The sequence below is a fragment of the Enoplosus armatus genome, chromosome 3 (assembly GCF_043641665.1).
Source record: "Enoplosus armatus isolate fEnoArm2 chromosome 3, fEnoArm2.hap1, whole genome shotgun sequence".
Taxonomy (NCBI): Eukaryota; Metazoa; Chordata; class Actinopteri; order Centrarchiformes; family Enoplosidae; genus Enoplosus; species Enoplosus armatus.
The window spans coordinates 9778341-9796513 of NC_092182.1; the positions used below are offsets into that span (position 1 = coordinate 9778341).

The 18173-nt window shown below is 41.0% G+C and overlaps 1 non-coding gene across 1 annotated transcript; it reads right to left on the minus strand.

Moving 5' to 3' along the window:
• Positions 1–888: 888 nt before the first annotated feature.
• On the minus strand, positions 889–960 carry trnaq-uug (transfer RNA glutamine (anticodon UUG)). Its single transcript has one exon. It is a non-coding gene; the product is annotated as a tRNA-Gln (tRNA).
• Between the last annotated feature and the right edge of the window lie 17213 nt (positions 961–18173).

Genomic DNA, 18173 nt, shown 5'->3' on the forward strand with positions numbered 1-18173 from the left:
CACAGTTGTTACTTTTTGATATTACATGCTAAGAGCTGGTAACTGTGGCCGATCTGATTAAAATGAGTGCAACACTTTCCCACATATTCTCAGCTTTTGCACTTCCCTATAACCCTGAAACAGCATGATTTGTGACACAAGCATTTTTGAAGTCATACAATTAGTCCAGCAGCTCTCATAAAACCAAATAGCCACTTTCTGCCCTTAGATTGTTTTTACACTGTTTTCTGTGACAGTGTGATCATCACTTGTCTTTCTTCTGTTTATTTTCTGCATATTGCTCTAGGATATGCTCCACTGCATATCCTAGAGCAACCCCTTTTACCGTAACATGTCATATGCTTTTTCAACATCATAAAAAACCCTGAAGCCACTCTTTATTCACTTGAGCTTTACTTATCTCATTGTCCAGCCTGTCCCTTCCTCTCCTCGATCCACCACCATACCTCATTTCTCCAAGAACTACATTAGCCTCTCATTAACCATCCGTTCCATCAATTTACAGATGTGTGATCTCCAGGAAATAGGCCTATAGTTTGCCGGCTCATTAGTATTTTTCCCAGGTTTTCTTATTGGAATAATAATCGCTTCCCTCCAGTTCATTGAGATTGTTCCTTTTTCCCATATTTTAATAAATAGTAGCAACAACTCCACCCCATACTTACATACATATTTTGTTCATCCTCAATGCTCTTCTCTCTCCTAAGTGCCTCCATGTTTTCAGATTTAGTTTGCTCCCTTCTTCCGTCCTCAGACAAATTATTGGAATTGTGTTCTGCAATACTATTTACCATTAACTCGGCTTTTTCCTTATTGGTTAGTGCTACTGCATTTCCATTCACTCAAAAGGGTATTCATACCCCTTAACAGTGACAGATTAAAAGGATGAGGTCCCACCGAGATTTGAACTCGGATCGCTGGATTCAAAGTCCAGAGTGCTAACCATTACACCATGGGACCAGCTCCGCTAGCCTCGGCCGAAGAACCGCATTTGTAGTTAAACGCCACGATTCAGTGACTTTTGACCTCTTCTTTGATCTGTGTCGTTTATGATTGGGAACATTAACTCTCCTGCTATATATCTTACCAAAAAGTACGCTATTAAAGGGGTTAAACTCTTAGACAGATTGACAACTATCCCGTGTTTTGGCATTGCTAGTTAGCTAAGTAAAGCTAACCTAGCTAACTATGATAAGCTAACGAAACTCGCTGTGTGTGGTGAGACAGCAGCGTCGAGGTGTGGAATTAGAGGTAGCTTGTTATTAACATACGCATCCATCTACAAGTGCAGACAGTCGACCACGTTTGTCTCACCGAGCCTGTCTATGTGTTATCAAACACATTACTGAAGGTCTAACAGTCACGTCAATTACTGTCATGAGGTGGTGTGCTAGCTAGCTACTCGTTATCCGATTTCGTGTTCCCAAAATAAAAGCTTTGTTTTCAAAATAAACGTATAGAGTAGGTCATTTCTAAAAGGTGTCAAATTATTTATAGTCTTATTTTTTTATGAGCTTATAGACTAACATATTGTGCAGCTGAATCTTAACAACAGTTTTGTAACAGATTATTTTTGTTTTCGTGGAAGCAACTTCCAACTGTAAACATGCTTATGCTGCATGCTTATGACAAGAGTCACAGGAAATTATGAATAAAGTACTGATAAGGAAAAGGCTTCAACAATTTCTAACTTGGTGCTTTTAGCTCCAGTGGAGCTACTCAGTGGCCATGGGTAAAATATTGGTTGTAGGTGTTCCAAACCACCTAATAATTAACCAGATACCTAGGTGTTGCCCAGCTGTTTGGCAGATTCTCAATCCAACCCTACTCTCAACACTTGGTCCAGTTGACTGGGTTGAGAGATATAATGAGTTAGGGGTAGTGACTTATTTAATATACCATAATAGCGTAAGATCTTCAAGCTTGCTTATTTTTCCTTTGTTGCCGAGGAACAATAAAGGACCCACTTTGGTGTTATTGCTTAGGGACTAGCTCAACCGGTTGCACAGCGTACATTTCATTGGCAGGCACTCAGGCATTCATTGCTGACTTCCTCTGTGCCACCTTTGAAAAATGCAACACTGCAAGATTTAGCACTGTCATGTTGTTATAGCCTAGGGGCCCATGTGTAGTACAGTACAGTAATGGGTGATGAGTGGCCACGTTGTCCTCCATCCTCCCAGAAGAGGGAACTAGAGGGACTTTAATAGACCATGGTAGGCCTCTTGAGTAGTCAGAGCTCCATATTGCAGCTCTCGGCAAGCCTCTGGAGGAAAACAGTAGGACCACGGTATGAGGTTCCAATTCTTCTGTCTGTGAATGAAAGATCACAACCAGTCTCACCGCATCACTAGATTTGAGAACTGGATCATGCAGCAACTGTACCTGTTTTCAATAAGTCCTGTTATTTTTGTGCTTTATGAAATCTAAGAACAGTAGGAGTCCAGGAAAAAGCCTCCACCCCCCTCTTGGCTATCTTCTGAGGAATTATAAAAAGAAAAATAACCTTTGGTCTCTTAAGTAAATATTTGAAGAAGACAAAGGAATCCCAACAATGCTCTAGATTTGCTGCAATACTAAACTTTAACGATATCTGTTTGTTTGAGTAAAAACTCATGAGCTCACACAAGACTAATACTAAACCGTAAGTCACACATTAAAACAACTTATGCATGTATGTGTAAATACAGCTTTTCATACACCTACTTGCTTTTATAAAATAAAACAATTTATATCAGTTTATTATTGATGCTTTGAGAAGAAAAGCATGTTATGATACACTTCATTACTTAACTGATTAGGTTATTGATTGTATATTATCAAGCCTTATAAAGGGTGACAATTCCGTAGATTTACTCAAGTACTTTACTTAAGTTTTTAATTTTCAATTTTGTAAAGCTTAATAGTTTTACTCCACTACATTTCAGATGCTAATAATCTCCACTACTTTTAACTGCTGCAGATTAAATTTAATTAATTAGATTGCATATTACATTCCTAGGTTGGCTACAACATCAAAATAAAATAAAATATAACAAAATGAAATAAAATGAAATAAAAATAGTATGTTACACTATAGAAACATAGAAAGATTACAAGTTGTACAGAATAGTACACTGGAGGCAGTAAAGTCATGATGTGACGGTCTGATGGCATTGAAGACAGCGTTGTTGGAACCTGTTGGCTCTGGAAATAATACTTGGGTAATGTTTTCCAGAAGGTGAAAAACTGGTTAGGGATGAATGTGGTTTTGGATGATTCTGTGGGCCTCCTTCAAGTGTCTCCCGTTGTAAATGTCCCGGAGGGTTGGTCGTTTATTGCCTGTGAGAAGCTATGCTGTTTACATCACCTGCTGAACAGCTTTTCAGGCCGCTGCAGCTTGGACACCACACAGTGATGCAGCTGCTACAGATACTCTCACATGTAGAAGGTTGTGAAGCTCCATGGAGCCATGCTGAATTTACGTGTCTACCGTACTCAGTATTGCTGATCCACAGGAACTTGAAACTGCTGACTCCCTCCACTAAAGGCATACTGAGGAGAATGAGGGTGTTTCTTTGTTACCTCCTCATCCACAATTGCCTCCTTCACCTAGTTGTCCTGGCACCATATTCAAGGGTCTGCTTTGTATGCATATAAGACATTTAACAAATACCCTACTGTTTAGTAGATGATGTTTCAGAAATCAGGCTATTGATGAAAGCCAGAAATAATCTGATTTTCTTTCTTCTTTCACAAAAACTTGGTAAGTCGATAAGTGACTTAGCTGATGGCTGTGGTGTCGTCCTCAAACTGATGAAAGTGGGGCTGTGCTGTGCACAGTTATGTCTGATCAGGGAGTACTGAGTATTCGCATGGGCTTGAGTGCTGAGAATGAGTGGAGGAAGTGCCAATCTTCACCACCAGCCGTCTGCCTGTCAGCAAGTCGAGGATTCAGTTGCACATTCAGGTACCGCTCAGACGTGGTCCCTTAGGATGACGAGAATTATATTGAATGTTGTGCTGTCGTCAGCAGTATTCTCACATACATGCTCTTCATGAGAGGTCAATGTGGGATTAAGGTGATGGCATCCTCGATTGATCTATTTGCTCTATGCAGACTGTCTGGATTGCCCAGGGGAAGTGAGTCTATGTGGGTTTTGACCAGCAGCCTGTGGCATCCCATGATGACAGCCGTAAGTGGAGCAGGGTGGTAGTCCCTCAGGCAGGATATCCTGGGTTTCATAGGCACAACATGGATACATGCTGTCTTCCACTTGAACATAGCAAACTGGAGCAGGCAAAGACTGAGTGTATCCAGTAGAGCATCTGCCAACTGATCAGCACATGCTTTCCCAAATGTGGCCAGAGATACTGTCAGGTGCTTTAAGTTGGTTGGTGCACCTGAGGGCTCTGCTCACATTAGCTCTGGCCACAGTGAGTGCTCTTAGACATATACTGGGTCGTTCTCACTGTAATTCTCAAAACATGTGTGGGATGTGTTCAGATTGCTTGGGAGGGAGGCAGATACATGTAATGCACAGCTGGCCTCCCCCTTATGGCTCTGTGATTGTCGTCAGACCACCAAAGCTGTCCCTGAGTGATGGAGGATTGACAGGATTGATTGGAGGATTAATGTTCCACTTTACAATAAATGCATCTCCTGTAAATCTGCAGCCACATTGCTACTTGGATGTGCATACTGATATGCATGTTCACTTGATATTTACATGTCCCGTACTGTCCCTTTGCACTATAGAAAAGCCTAAAGTCAAATCTGTCTGTTCTTAAAGCATATGCCAATATGCGCTCTGTTACTATGCAAGTTATTTATGTCTCTGCACCAGTGCCACGAATACTAATTCCCTTAGTTTTAGTGGGTCAAGTGTTCCTGATTTATGATTTCCACTCTCCTGGTTTCCAGACAGCAAGCCAGCTCACTGTGAAGGGCCGGAGCATCTGAGGACACAAAATGGCTGGGCCAGGATACATGTCTGACATGGGTGTTGTGGAGCCAAATAAATCCCCGTTAGCAGAACGGCTTGATCCAGTGCTGGTGCCAGACTTGGAGACCGCCAAAGCCACAGGACAAGGATCAACTCTCCATGAGCATGAACCTAACACCCACACACTTCACTACTAGTTACTGCACATGAATCAACAGTTAACAAGCTTATGACGGTGTTGGAGGGCTCAGGATATGCTAATTCTGAGGTCAACACAGAATACAAAACTGGGCGTAACAAAGACTGCAGTTGATGTTGAACTTTACGCATATGTGCTTGAGTTTTATTGTGCGGTATTGTGAGGATTTAGATAATGTTTGTTGTGATTTTTGTTGTTTTAGAGGCAAAACGGTGCTGGCAGGAGTTCCAGAAAGCAAACAAGCAGTGTACAACATACAGCAGCTCTTGCACTGTGCTGACCATTAGATCGATGCAGGGGAGAAAAGGAGGGCTTGAGAGAAATATCTGATAAACAGAACAGAGTTGATGATGAACATGCTACAAACTATGTTCATACATTTTGTAAATTGTGAGAGGGATAGGTGAAATAAACAATGGTTTCAGTCAACATCTTTTTGATTGTTGCTATTATCTGTTTTTGACATTGACTCATTATCTGTTTAAGCACTTTGGTGCATTGCTGTCTCCGGTTTTAAACTATTATTTTCAAACTTAAAGACCAAAATGATGATAATTTCAAGACAATATAAACAGATTAGATAAGAGATGGGATAGAAATAGCATAGTAGCAAAACTCTTTGTATTTTAAAAGTGATATATGTTCTTGCAAAAGCTATTCTTTTATAATAGTAAAACATAAGGCTAAGCCTGTAAAATGTCAGAAATTAATTTGTACTGCTTGAAAGGCAGCTTCTGTTATTTCATTAGAAATTGTCAATGACTTGCAAAGCCGAGATCTGTATTCTCTTTACAATCTGCGCAGTTCTACCTCTTGTTTTCAGGCTGCAGCAGGACTAAAGCACGATTATTGGAAGAGGATATATGGGACCGGATGAGGCCTTCCTCTCTTTTTCCCTCTCCCCTTCGTATCTGTCGCCTTTACTGTGTTTACATTATAGACACACCCCTGACCTTCACCCAGGCCCCCTCCACTGGCCCCACCACACACACACGCATACATACACACACACACACACACACACACCACCACCACCATTAACACCACGTACCGGAGTCCATATGCGCACACAACCGTGAATGAACAAATGCCATCTAAATAAATAAATGGGTCCAAATTAAATAGAGATTTCACCTTGGTGAAGAGCGCAAAATACCAGCAATATTTACCCAGTGTGGTAGAGTTGTTTAATCTGTCTATTTTTAGCATACTCGGCCATCTCTCAGGCTTTGCAAATGTATGGCAAGATCGCCATGCAGCGACATTGCTTCCCAGCCTACCACTGTACTGCAGAGTAGACACACCCCTCGGATACACACGCCTCACTGCACACATTTGTGCAAAGTGTCAAAGAAATAATTGATCAAAATGTATAAAATGGCAGATTTAGGATCAGACAGAGCTCACATTATTATTTCAACTGCGCGATATCGATGATGATGGTGTTATGGTTTATTTAAATTTCAAGTGCAGGGCTCAACGTCTGTAGCTGCAAAACAAAGACACTCCGGTGGAAGAGAGAAACACGACCTCAACGGGACGATTTCCGCCTATTGAGACACCACACCGTGCCTAATGTTAGCACGGTAATCCCCGCACCGGGTGTCAGTTGATTCAGAGATCAGAGGCAAAACGATGTTGCTTTAAACCTCACGCGGTCAAAGTTGTTTACCTCTTCGTTACCTCTGACGTCACGACACACCCCTGTTTGAGGGGGCGACTCTGCGCGTTATGGGCACCGACACCGACCAAACAGAGCCGGGCTGTACCGAAAAGCCACCAACCACAATACAGGAGACAAGCCGAGCCCACCTGTGATTGGTTACCGGAGGGGCTGGGGGGAAATCCCTCTTTCCCGTAGAGGTCCTGAAGAGGGGGCGGTGCATAACAAAAAGTAATGGCCATCTATTTGGGTCCTGAAGAAGGAGGGGTAATTCTCGTCGGACTACCGAAGGTGTAATTGAGTTTTCTTCATGTTAGCGCGTGCGTTTGCCCGTCAGCGATACCCAGTTGCGCCTCAACCGTTTTTCCAGTGGATGGTCGTTGGCCGCGGTGGCAGAACGGTTAATAAGCTGGCCGAACTTGGTGCCGCGTTTTAGGGTTAAAGCAGCCAGCTAGCCACGCTAACGTTAGCTACTACCAGCGCTGCTGTGTGAGCCAACGTCTGGAAGGGCGTACGAGTTTGACGTTTTCTGCCCAAGTCTCCTCACATTTCTGAGTTTAGTACAACGCGGTCCTCACTCTCTCTCCTCAAAGCTAACCCAGCCAGTCAACATGGAGGGGACACACTTTGCAAGAGCATGAAGACGGCGACTAAAGAGGATTAAAAGCAGCTCGGTCTTGATGGGGAAAAGTTGAGCTGAGGTATGGAACTCGCATGCACAGGAGGAATGCTAAAGTGGAGACTTGAGTTTCTTGTGATTTCTGTAGCTCAAGACCACATAAGAAGCAGGTTTAGCACAGTTCAAGTCTGTTGTTTAATCAGTGTTTTGCCTCCGCACTTACCTTAATGTTAACTTACTACTGTATGATGATTACCATATGAGTGTGTGTGTGTATAGCTGTTGAAAATAATTCAGCGTTACGTAAACAGAGCAACTGCAGGTCAGGTACTAGGGTATAGGCCCACTCAGTGACTTGCGACATGCCATTTTGCTTTTGTATTGAACAGGATTAACAACTTTGGGATAAACTGAAGAAGAAAGGTTTCAAGTGTTACCTATTGTACACGGGCATGCTAAAACCTCAGGTGAGACATTTTTCTTTTGCTTTTAAGTCATACCTGGCGACGTGTGTATTGATTGTCTGCTGTCTTTGAGAAAAATACACCGTGAAATTGTCTATTTCCATGTAATTACGTCCTAACTTAATGTTGCTTTGACGTTACCCATATTTGCACAGATTTCTTGCTATTGTTGGCAGTCCCATGATTTCACAACTATTAGAAATACATTCACTCTCATCATACATGTGAAAGTAAATCTCTAAGAATAAGGTAGTACGTAATGTATTATAAAAATTACAATTGATAAGGCTGTAATATCAATTTGTTGCAGCAATGACATTTGTACTTTCTGAATTGCAAATATCAGTACTTTTTAAAACTTTGGTTAATTTAATGTCTGTCAAGACGTGATCTAAATCAGTGACACTCGCACCAAAGGCCTGAGGCCTGACTTTAACGTCGGTGTAGTGAAATCTGCAGAACTAAAAAGGAATTTGTTAATAGTCTGTTTAAGCATAGTGTGTTTCTACATCCAAATGAGAATATTATTGTATTGTACAGGGCAAATACAGAGTGAAAATCCTCCCATAGGTTATTGATTTTAACTACCAGCCCTTAAGTCACCTTTAATAACACAGTGTATTATCAACTCAAATTTGTTTAACAAGCACACGATTAGCGCTGCAACAATTAGAAAATTAATTGCCAACTATTTTGATAATCAATTAATCTTGTCAGTCATTTTTCAAGCAGAAATGTCAAACATATGCAGTTTCCAGCTTCTAAAATGTGAGGATTTGCTGCTTTTCTTTTTAATTTATGACAGTAAAAAGTCTTTGACTTTTGAACTGTTGGTTGGACAAAAGAAGCACTTTGAAGACGTCACTTTGGGCTCTGGTAAATGGCAATGAGCATTTTTCTCAACTTTTTGACCTTTTATAGACTAATCGATAATGAAAAGAATCGTTAGTTGCAGCCCTAGACATAAAATAGTGATAAGCTGCAGTGATCTCAACTACTCAATGCAGAATTCAGCTCTTTTGTCATGTAACATACCATTACGATTTGCCTGTACGAGACCATGTACAACAGTTTATCTGAGTAGGACTCTGTCACTTTCACAAACACACTCACAGTTGCTTGGTAGAATTATTTATATTTCTGCAAGTATTTATATCTTTTCACCTTAACCACTCACTTAATAATCATGGAGAACTGAGCCACTGGCTGATAATGACATCATTAATTACTATGAGCGTCTTGTCTTTCTTACGTCTGAAATTTAAACAGCCTCCAGCTCCTCTCTTTCTGCTGCTCATCACTTCAAAGAAACTCTGAAGGGACCCAATGCAGCTAACAGCAAGGGGTATATGTTCCTATCTATTTTCCCAGTGAGCTTAGTGCTATAATTCTCACACCTATCCATTTCTGTTTATGAAACAGTTTGACACCTGAAAAATAGCAGGTAGGATATTGTTTTTATATCAGCTGCTTCATTGCCTGTTTTTAGGGGGGGGAAATGAATGAGGTGTCCCTTCTCAATAACGTAGCGCACTTGAGATCAACAGTCACATATGTTCTGAATTTATACGATGTGGGAATTTACGAGATAACCTGTATTATTTGGGACAGAACGGGAGACTTCATCTAAATGAGGACCCAGTATGCTTCAGGTTTTGAATCAATTTTCAATTAATTTGTCAGAATTGAGCACAGACCTACAGAGAAGCTACAAGATGGGCTCAGTTTGTCTCTTTATCGACTGTAACTGTAGCAGGTTGTTCATGTGTGCCCTGGTGATGGCACAGTCCATTTGGTCTCCTGTACAGTGAAATACCCCACCCCCTTCCCCCTTTCGTGACTACAGTAATTGGTCGCTTCCTCTCACATGTAACCCTATAGAAAGAGGCTGTTGTACTTAACTGTAAAGACCCACTTGTATGTACATGCGTGCTGTTTGCCACATATGTTCAGTAGCCTTTGAGACTAATGAAGTGTTAAGTTCCCTCTAATGTCTTTGGGTCCTCAATTACCTCCTGTGGTTGATGGTTTCTAGGCCAAACACATTACACAGGTAATATTTGTTGTATATGGAGGGAAAGTCATGCAGAAAAAAATCTTCCTGGAAAGCAAAATATATGTCACTGTTTGACATCTAGGTCAGTGGATGTATGTCCAGATTACCTTTTTAGATTAATTTCTGTGTATAACTGGATTGCCGATAACATTTTTAGTATAATTGTATTTTTTTTTCCACCTTTCAAAAGTTAACTGTTTTATTAGAAATACAAATGCAAGTAATTTCTCAGATTTTGTATTTTTTAAGAGACGTGTTTCCTGAAAAAGAGACAGCATTTTATGGCGGTTATATAACTTTGACTTGTGGGTTTAAGTGCATTTGCACCCACCTCGCCCACATGTCTGTTGTCTGTCCGGTCCTGTCCAGTTGGTTTTGTGCGTGTGCGACTCTGTGTGCTTGAGAATGTGCATTCTCTGTCAAATTCGACATAGACATAAACAGGACTTTTGGTGTGTGTTTGAGTGGGCCTCTCCCTGCCTCGTCTCTTTCCCCTCTCCAGAGTCCAGCAAGGGGCCCAGCATAAGGGGGCAGCCTGCCGTCACTGCCTCTCTCTTCCCTTGCAGGCCAGCACTGGGGCCTGGGCAGGGGGGGGCGGGGGGAGTGGTGCAGAGACCATAGGTTTGGACACGGGACATGGGACCCCCCACCCCTTCCACCCCAGTTTAGCCCATCCTGTGTGGGGCACAGGTCACCTTGTCATGTGCTATTACTGCTGCTGTAACATGCTGCCTGTGATTGTAGGAAAAGAGCATGAGATAGACCCGTGGAGGCTGTGGGAGAGAGAGAGAGAGAGAGCGAAGGGAAGGGAAGGGACAGGACTGGACTAGTCTGCTCAGCCAGTTGTTTAGCTGCATTACAGACTCAGTTTGTCTACTTTGTTGTTGTTAGGTCCACATTGTCTCTTTTTGTCCATTGTTTTCTTTCGTCTATCTGTTCTCCCCATGTTTTTTTTTCTTAAGGAAATTTCAGCAGATTTGAATTGAACTTCTTCCATCACAAATCTCAGATCATGTGTTGTTTAAATGGTACTTGTTTTCTTCACCCCAACCTTCGTCCTGCCTTTACATTTTTCCCTTTTCACCCTCTTTTCTGCCATCGTTGTGGGCCCAGATGTACTTCTATGTGTGAATCACAAGCCCATGTATTTCCATTGTATCCCAGCTCTCTCTGCAGCCCGGGTCATTCCAGATCTGATTTGTTTTATGTCTCTTCTGTACTCGTAGTGACCCAGCCCGAGGTATGTAGTAAAACACATCGCCTTATGTTTTCTCCCTCCAACCCTCTCCACAACTTCTCCCTGTCTTTTCTCTCTCCCTCTCTTTCCTCCTTTAAATCTTTCTCTCGCTTTCTTTTTTTTTCCCTTTTAAGAGAACCTTTTGGCAGCATGGAACAATTTCAGAACCATTTGTGGGATTGCGTCATGTGATGTAGACAGAGGATGCTCATTGGACTGTTGGAGAGGGCCTCCTTCTCCCACTCAGGCGTTCCACAGCAATCCGTCTTTCTTCCAGTGCTGTTATAGGTCTGGATGTGATTCCGACTCTGACTCTTATGTGTTGGGATGTGGTCTGTAAGTTCATTGCTGACATTCTTTGGACGTGATGCCAGAGGTTTTTTATTTCCCGCTTTCCCCTCTCTTTTCTGCACGTCTGTGTGCAGTTAAAACGATCCCTCCTTGAAATGCTGTCTGGATACTCCTCTTTACCTCTTTCCTCTTCACTTTGTTATATCTCGCCCTGTCCTCGCTCGCATTTCATTTCAACGCCCAGACACTAATGGCACCACTTAATTAGGTTTGTTAGATGGTGGGCGTTGGTGGAGGGTGGGTTTTATAATCACTTGATATTGGCTTTGATGAAAGTTAATCTAACATCCGGGCCGCGGTCCAAATCTTTTTCACATCCGAGTTCTCACTTATGTCTTTTCTGTAAGTAACGGGGCACCTGACAACGAAAACCAATGGCCACTTTCCTGTTTGGTAATCGCATATTTAGACAATGGTGCAACTGGAAATGAAATGGCGAGTAGAACAGAAGGAAATAAGCTACCTCATGAGTGGTATTGGACTCATGCCATGGTCCACCTTGGCACTTATCCCTGTATGAATATTTCACAGCAGCCCAGACTCACTGTAGGTACAGTAACTGCAGCAGTAATGCATAGATTCATGAATTACTATATTCTAAGGACTATGCTCATCGTGCAACATCACCAGCAATGAAGTGTTACAATTTGTCGTATTGGCACTTAACAAGTCTCTACTCTCTGTTCCTCAGGTTCACACCATCTGTAGTCGAGACTTAATTTCTCATTGATTGACGTCTAGTGTCAACTAATTAGAAGGTGCAAATTAGAGGTATTCGTATGGGACGTTGGGATGCAGATGGTATAAACAATTTACACTGATAAATGTGACACAGGTTGTGTCATTTTCTGAGGAAATTATGCACAATTTGGTGGGATATTCCTTCAACTCCACCAGACAAAAAAATTGCCAGGTGTTCATTAATGAATATTTAATCGCTGGACTTTTTATGTCGTGTAGGTTATTAAATATCTTCTTCTGTTATATGACAAGACTAGTGTTTTTTCAGACGTGTTGATCTTAATTCAGCCTGAACCATTTATCTTTAGAATTGATGACTGATCAACTGTTGAGCATTAAGGCTTCTGCAGACAGTGTCATGTCTTTAAATCAGACCTGGGACCGGTTCTAGCGTCAGTCCCTGGATTGTGAGACACATACGTGTCATTTCAGCCATGATGTGAATAAATCAAAGGAGGAAAAGATGAGTCACCGCTCCACTGCATGCTAAGTAGCACTTGTTCTCCCTCAGTTAGTTTGTTGGGTCAAAAGAAGAGGAAACTCCCTAGCCTCTCCTCCAGCTACACCACCAAATTTGGGGTAATGTCTTTATTCTGCAGCTTTCACCACCCAGTTAGAATGACAAGCTATAGTCAGTTTGCGGTACTGTGCCTAATTACAGCAAGCCTCATCTCTTGCTCATCGGCCACTGCCGCTGTGTCACTCAGACTCCCAAACTCCAGGCTCCGATAGAGTCCATCAATTATTTCTTACTTAAGGGTTATTTAGTTGTGGAGGAAAAGGTCCGATCAGTGCAAAACACATTTTACTCTAAATGATCCATTCTTTTCTCAATTTTATCTATAAAGAATTGTCAATACTTTTACCAGAGCTGAAATGATTTGAATTAGAATAGAATAGAATTCATATAGAATGAATATCCCCACAGCTTCTCACATCTCACAGGATATGCTGCTTTTTTCTGTTTTATGACATTGTAATTGAATATCTTTGGCTTTTGCACTGTTTGTTGGACAAAACAAGACATTTGAGCTTCAGGAAAAAAACATTTCCCTATTTTCTGCCATTTTAAGGCTCAACCGAGGAAGTAATCATCAGAGTCATCCATTTATAAAAATCATTAGTTGCAGCCCTAGTCATTACATGCTCCCTTACAAACCCCCAAAACAGAATAACTGTCCTGGCCTTTAGTGTTATTACTCATTGGGTGAGCAGGGAGGTGTGGTGTTATCCGATCCATCGTATGCCTTGAACCAAAAGGTCTTTAAGGGTAAAAGAGACGTCCTTTAAGATTCGATATATCAATACCAGTCTTTTTCATACAAACAAGTAGTATACATACAAGTAGTTGGACAGCTAACAGATTTGTCACATGGACAAGTGTACATACACACACACGCACACAAACAACACATAACACCAACATCAGCTCCTTGATTTTGAAAATGGGAGTGAAGCAGCATCAACAGAAATAAATCATGCTATAAATGTGATTCCAACATGAATAGCAAACTGCCTTTCCCCCCTGATACTTCCCAAGATGAGAAGCTGTCAAAGATGAGACATTTATTTATATTTAGCCAGTAATTGAAGTGCTTATGACTGTGTATTTTTAGCCATCTTTTTAAATCACAAAAACAGACTGTTTGTGTTGATTGCTTCTCTCTGGGCTACTACTGTGCGTCCGCTCCTCATACTATTTCTCTCTCATATCCGTAACAGCCAGCAGGGTATGCTTTGTGACACAGAAAGTCACTGTGACAAAGAGGTCACCCCTCCCCTACTCGCTGTATCTATGTATATATCCCTGACTGTTTTCACTCCATCTCTCCAGTGTCCCCTCCACCCTACTCCTCGCCTGCCTGCTTCTATAGTGCATCCCTCTCTCCTCCTACACGACTGTCACTGCTCTCTCCTGTGGCCCGGCACTTCCTCTCCCTGACTGCAAACAGCAAACGGCCATTCAGAGGGCAATAGATGAGAACTCATCTGAACTCAATGTGTAGTATTGAGGTGTAATGGGCACATAAGCAGAGGGAAAACGTGCCTACCATGTGACCCAACTCAATAAAATCATGAGAAGATTAGAGAAGCCTAAGGAAATGGTGCTGCTGCAAAACAGTTGAGCGTTCAGTGTAAACAAAGTTCAATGTTAAACCTGCATTTTTGTACTTACTACTAAGTGTGAAGCAGTTCAACTAAGTACAAGGCTATGAAATCACTCATGTACGAGGGAGAGAGAGCACATTCAATAGACACCCCAGGCAAACGTAAGAGATTCAAAGTATTTTACATAACCCAATGTAGCAGCCATAACGCTCAGGTAGAAGTTGTTCATGTTCAAGAGATTTGTCTCCTTCAGCTGTAAGCTTATTCCTACTGATACTAGTCATGTGGCTGACATGAGCTACCTTAATTAGCTCTCCACTTCACATGGTATACATGCAACTTTTTACTGACTGATTGTCCATGTTTTATCTTCCTTGTCCTTTTTATATACGTATAGCTTTTTGAAACAGATGTGTCACAATCAATAGCAACTCCTAATGTGTCAGTCCCTGTTAAAGTTAAAAAAAACGATTAAAGTCATGATATACAGCATAGCATGAAACCACCTATTGCCTTGGACTAATCTCTACAAGTAAAACATAAGTGGATTCTTACTAAAAGATAATAAAAAGTAATAATATATCTGTAATGAAGAGCAAAAATCCAAGGATAGAAGTAGTCTAGAAATGTAATCCCAGAAACCAAAGTCAGAAGTCCATTGTTGATATTCCTGTATTAATTCCCACTGCATGTGAGGAAGCATGAACATTAACCCCATTAGAAAAAAATGACTGCTTTGTTTGAGAATCAATTTTTGCACGTGCCAAAACAACAGGATCATCATGTTGTTCTGTCTGAATAATGTGTTGTGCAGTCATGTTATGTTTGAGTAGATGTTGGATTAGATCTATGTTTGTGTTTTCTGGTTCACTTTCTGTTTTTAGTGCATCACATTGAAATAATAAGCAAATAGAGTTAGAAGAGTGAGATAAAGAGAGCGAGAGAGTGGGCTCTTGAGCGGTCGGAAAGTTGGCCATATTGTTGAAACATTAATAACATTTCAAGAAATTCCCATCACATGTCCTAAGATTGTTAGCAGTAAAAACCAGTGCTTGTTTGCAGTGTGAATAAAAGCGATGTTCAATACTATAAACTGCACGTAGATAGTTTCTGGACCATTGGAAAGTGGCAGGGACTTATCTATCCATCTATCCATCTATCTAAAAACAAAAAGTCACCAAATAATTTATTTAATAAAAGTTATTAAATGTCATTGTTAAAGAAACTATCTTAATTTTACTTTGAAGGTGTGATTTAAAAGACGAGACATGTTTAATCCTCCTGATTAACCTTATCTTAGGCAACTTGCTCATAAACAGTTATAGCTTTAAGGTCATATTACCAAAAATGACTTTTGCCTTGTTTCCTTACTTTCAGTGGGTTTATTATTAACCAGGTTTGTTCTTTTCCAACGTGAAGTCTCAGCCCAACGTTCTGTTTTATGTAAAACCACTGAAAATAGATGAGATCCTGAAGCCACTTTTGAAATATATTAATTAGTCTTACTTCCAGCATTTAGGTTTTCTCATGCCTTCACCAAGTTGTGAAATATTTGTCTTTCTTGTTAGCACATTTCAGTCAGTATTTTAGAACAATGATTTGATTGCTATATTATATTTGGCTTGACTGCGGTAATGGACAGGAGACGTGTCCCAATGAATGGTTCGCATGTTAGCAGTTGGTTGAAAAGTTTGGTTTGGAGAAGAAAATGCGTAAAAAGTCAATCTGATGACCCGGAATAGCTTCTGTTTGCATAGAGCAACAAATCTGTTTACCACCTGAGAAGTTTTTAGTTCCAACAGGTTGGAGTTCAACAGTTGTTTGCTCCAAAAGTGTCTGGACTCCAAGTTGATAAACTACTACAGTCAATACATAATGCACCCCCCCCCCCCCACCTGCACTATTAAAAACACATGGCAGTGATTCTCAAATTGGCAAAATAGTTACAATCTACAAGCACAATAGTTTCAGATGCTTCTTATCAAATGTTGTACTTATACATAGCAGCTTCTATTAACCAGCCTTCAGGTGAAAAATCCATACTTGGTTGCCCGTCATGGAGCAATGGACTCAACCCTGTAAGCTAATCAGAAATCACAAAGTTACTGTTTTATCCTTAGGCTTTATGCCAGTGTAACACATGAGTAATATTTCACATTATGACTGCAATGGCAGATTTGATTGATGCTGCCGAATGTTGCCCCCCCCCTCCCACACACACACACACACACACACACACACACACACACACACACACACACACACACACACACACACACACACACTATGTATATCATTCAAGAGCGAAACATTCAGTCGAAGCCTACAGCTCAAAACCTGTTCCCTGGCTTTGCATGCTGGAGACTGGAATGAGTACAGATCTGGTCTAATAACCTGATGCATTATTTAGCGCTCTCTCAATACTACTGTGCATTTAGCGTAATGGCCTGTCAAGGCTGAATGCAATCACAGAGGACTGATCAGTCGGTGATATAGTAAGGTAAAGGGGTGTTTTTCCTGTTGGTTCCCAGTGAGTGATGACTGTGAATGCCTGCTGGGATTAGTTTGTCTACACGCAGTAGAACTGATTTTATGTTTTTCAAAGGGCTGTGCCATTTATACTGGTCAGTGTTGTGTAACATTACATTACATTACATGTTAGCAAATTAAGGTTTTATAGCTATTATGTTAGACCTGCCAAAAGGACTAATTACATATTTAAACCAGACATAGACACTTTTTCTGTTGCGTCATATACAGTACTCTGTGTGCTGATAATGTGTCACCTCTTCCAACATCAGCAGGACTCTTTAATACTTTAATACTGAGGATATCTCACATTACCAGACCACGCTTTCTGTGTTTATGGGCCAGCTCTTACAACTACTCATGATACAAAGCTACCAAAGTAATAATTTTAAAACACAAATCCCAGATGAGGTTAGGAGCACAGGTTGCAACAACACAACAGTCTTCTCTGACCGACAAATTGGCAATCATGTCATAGAGTGAGCGACTGGCCTTACATAGAAGTTGTATTTAGCCATGAAATCAGTTTTATTAAAGAACCAGGACACTTCTACCCAGGAACTTTGTTTAACCCCAATTGCTGAAAACGGTATATTTATGGGACTATTTGGAAATATCCTGTTTTTTGGTGCTTTCATACAAACTCCAAAGCCTTACATTATTTAGGCTACATGGAGGGTGAATTCTTTAAATGTAAAACCTAAGCCCAGTCATATTACATCAACTGGATGGCAAGTGCTATCGAATTGCAAATAACCTGGAGGCCTTTTCATGACAGTTTTAAAATAGGATTCATCACGGACACATGAAGATGACATGAAATTTGTTTGAAATGATTGATAATTAGTGTAGCTTTCATCACAATTGGTGTAAACAGGAGAGTTTAGGATACACCCAAGCCTCACTGGAGGCTAGTTGGCCATCATAACAAAACAAAACAAAACAAAACAGCATGGTGACACATTTTATAGAAACCTTTACAGTCTCTATGCAGAGGGACTGTGAATGTAGATATAACCCACTCAGTTTTTTCTCCTGTGTAATGTGAAAAATTAGTTTTCTTTACATCACCTGGCCAGTGCTCACTGTTTCAAGAGCTTGGTAATGAAGCTAAACAGTCTGAAGTGTTTTCACATCGACCCATGAGTTTCAGTTTGACTTGTCTGCTAAATTCCCTGCACAAATATTTGCTGTCAGTTGCTGCTACTTCCAGTTGTGTGCATAATTACTGTTTCACTCTACTGTAACAGTCGTTGTGCTAGATGTTCCCGGTAGTGTGT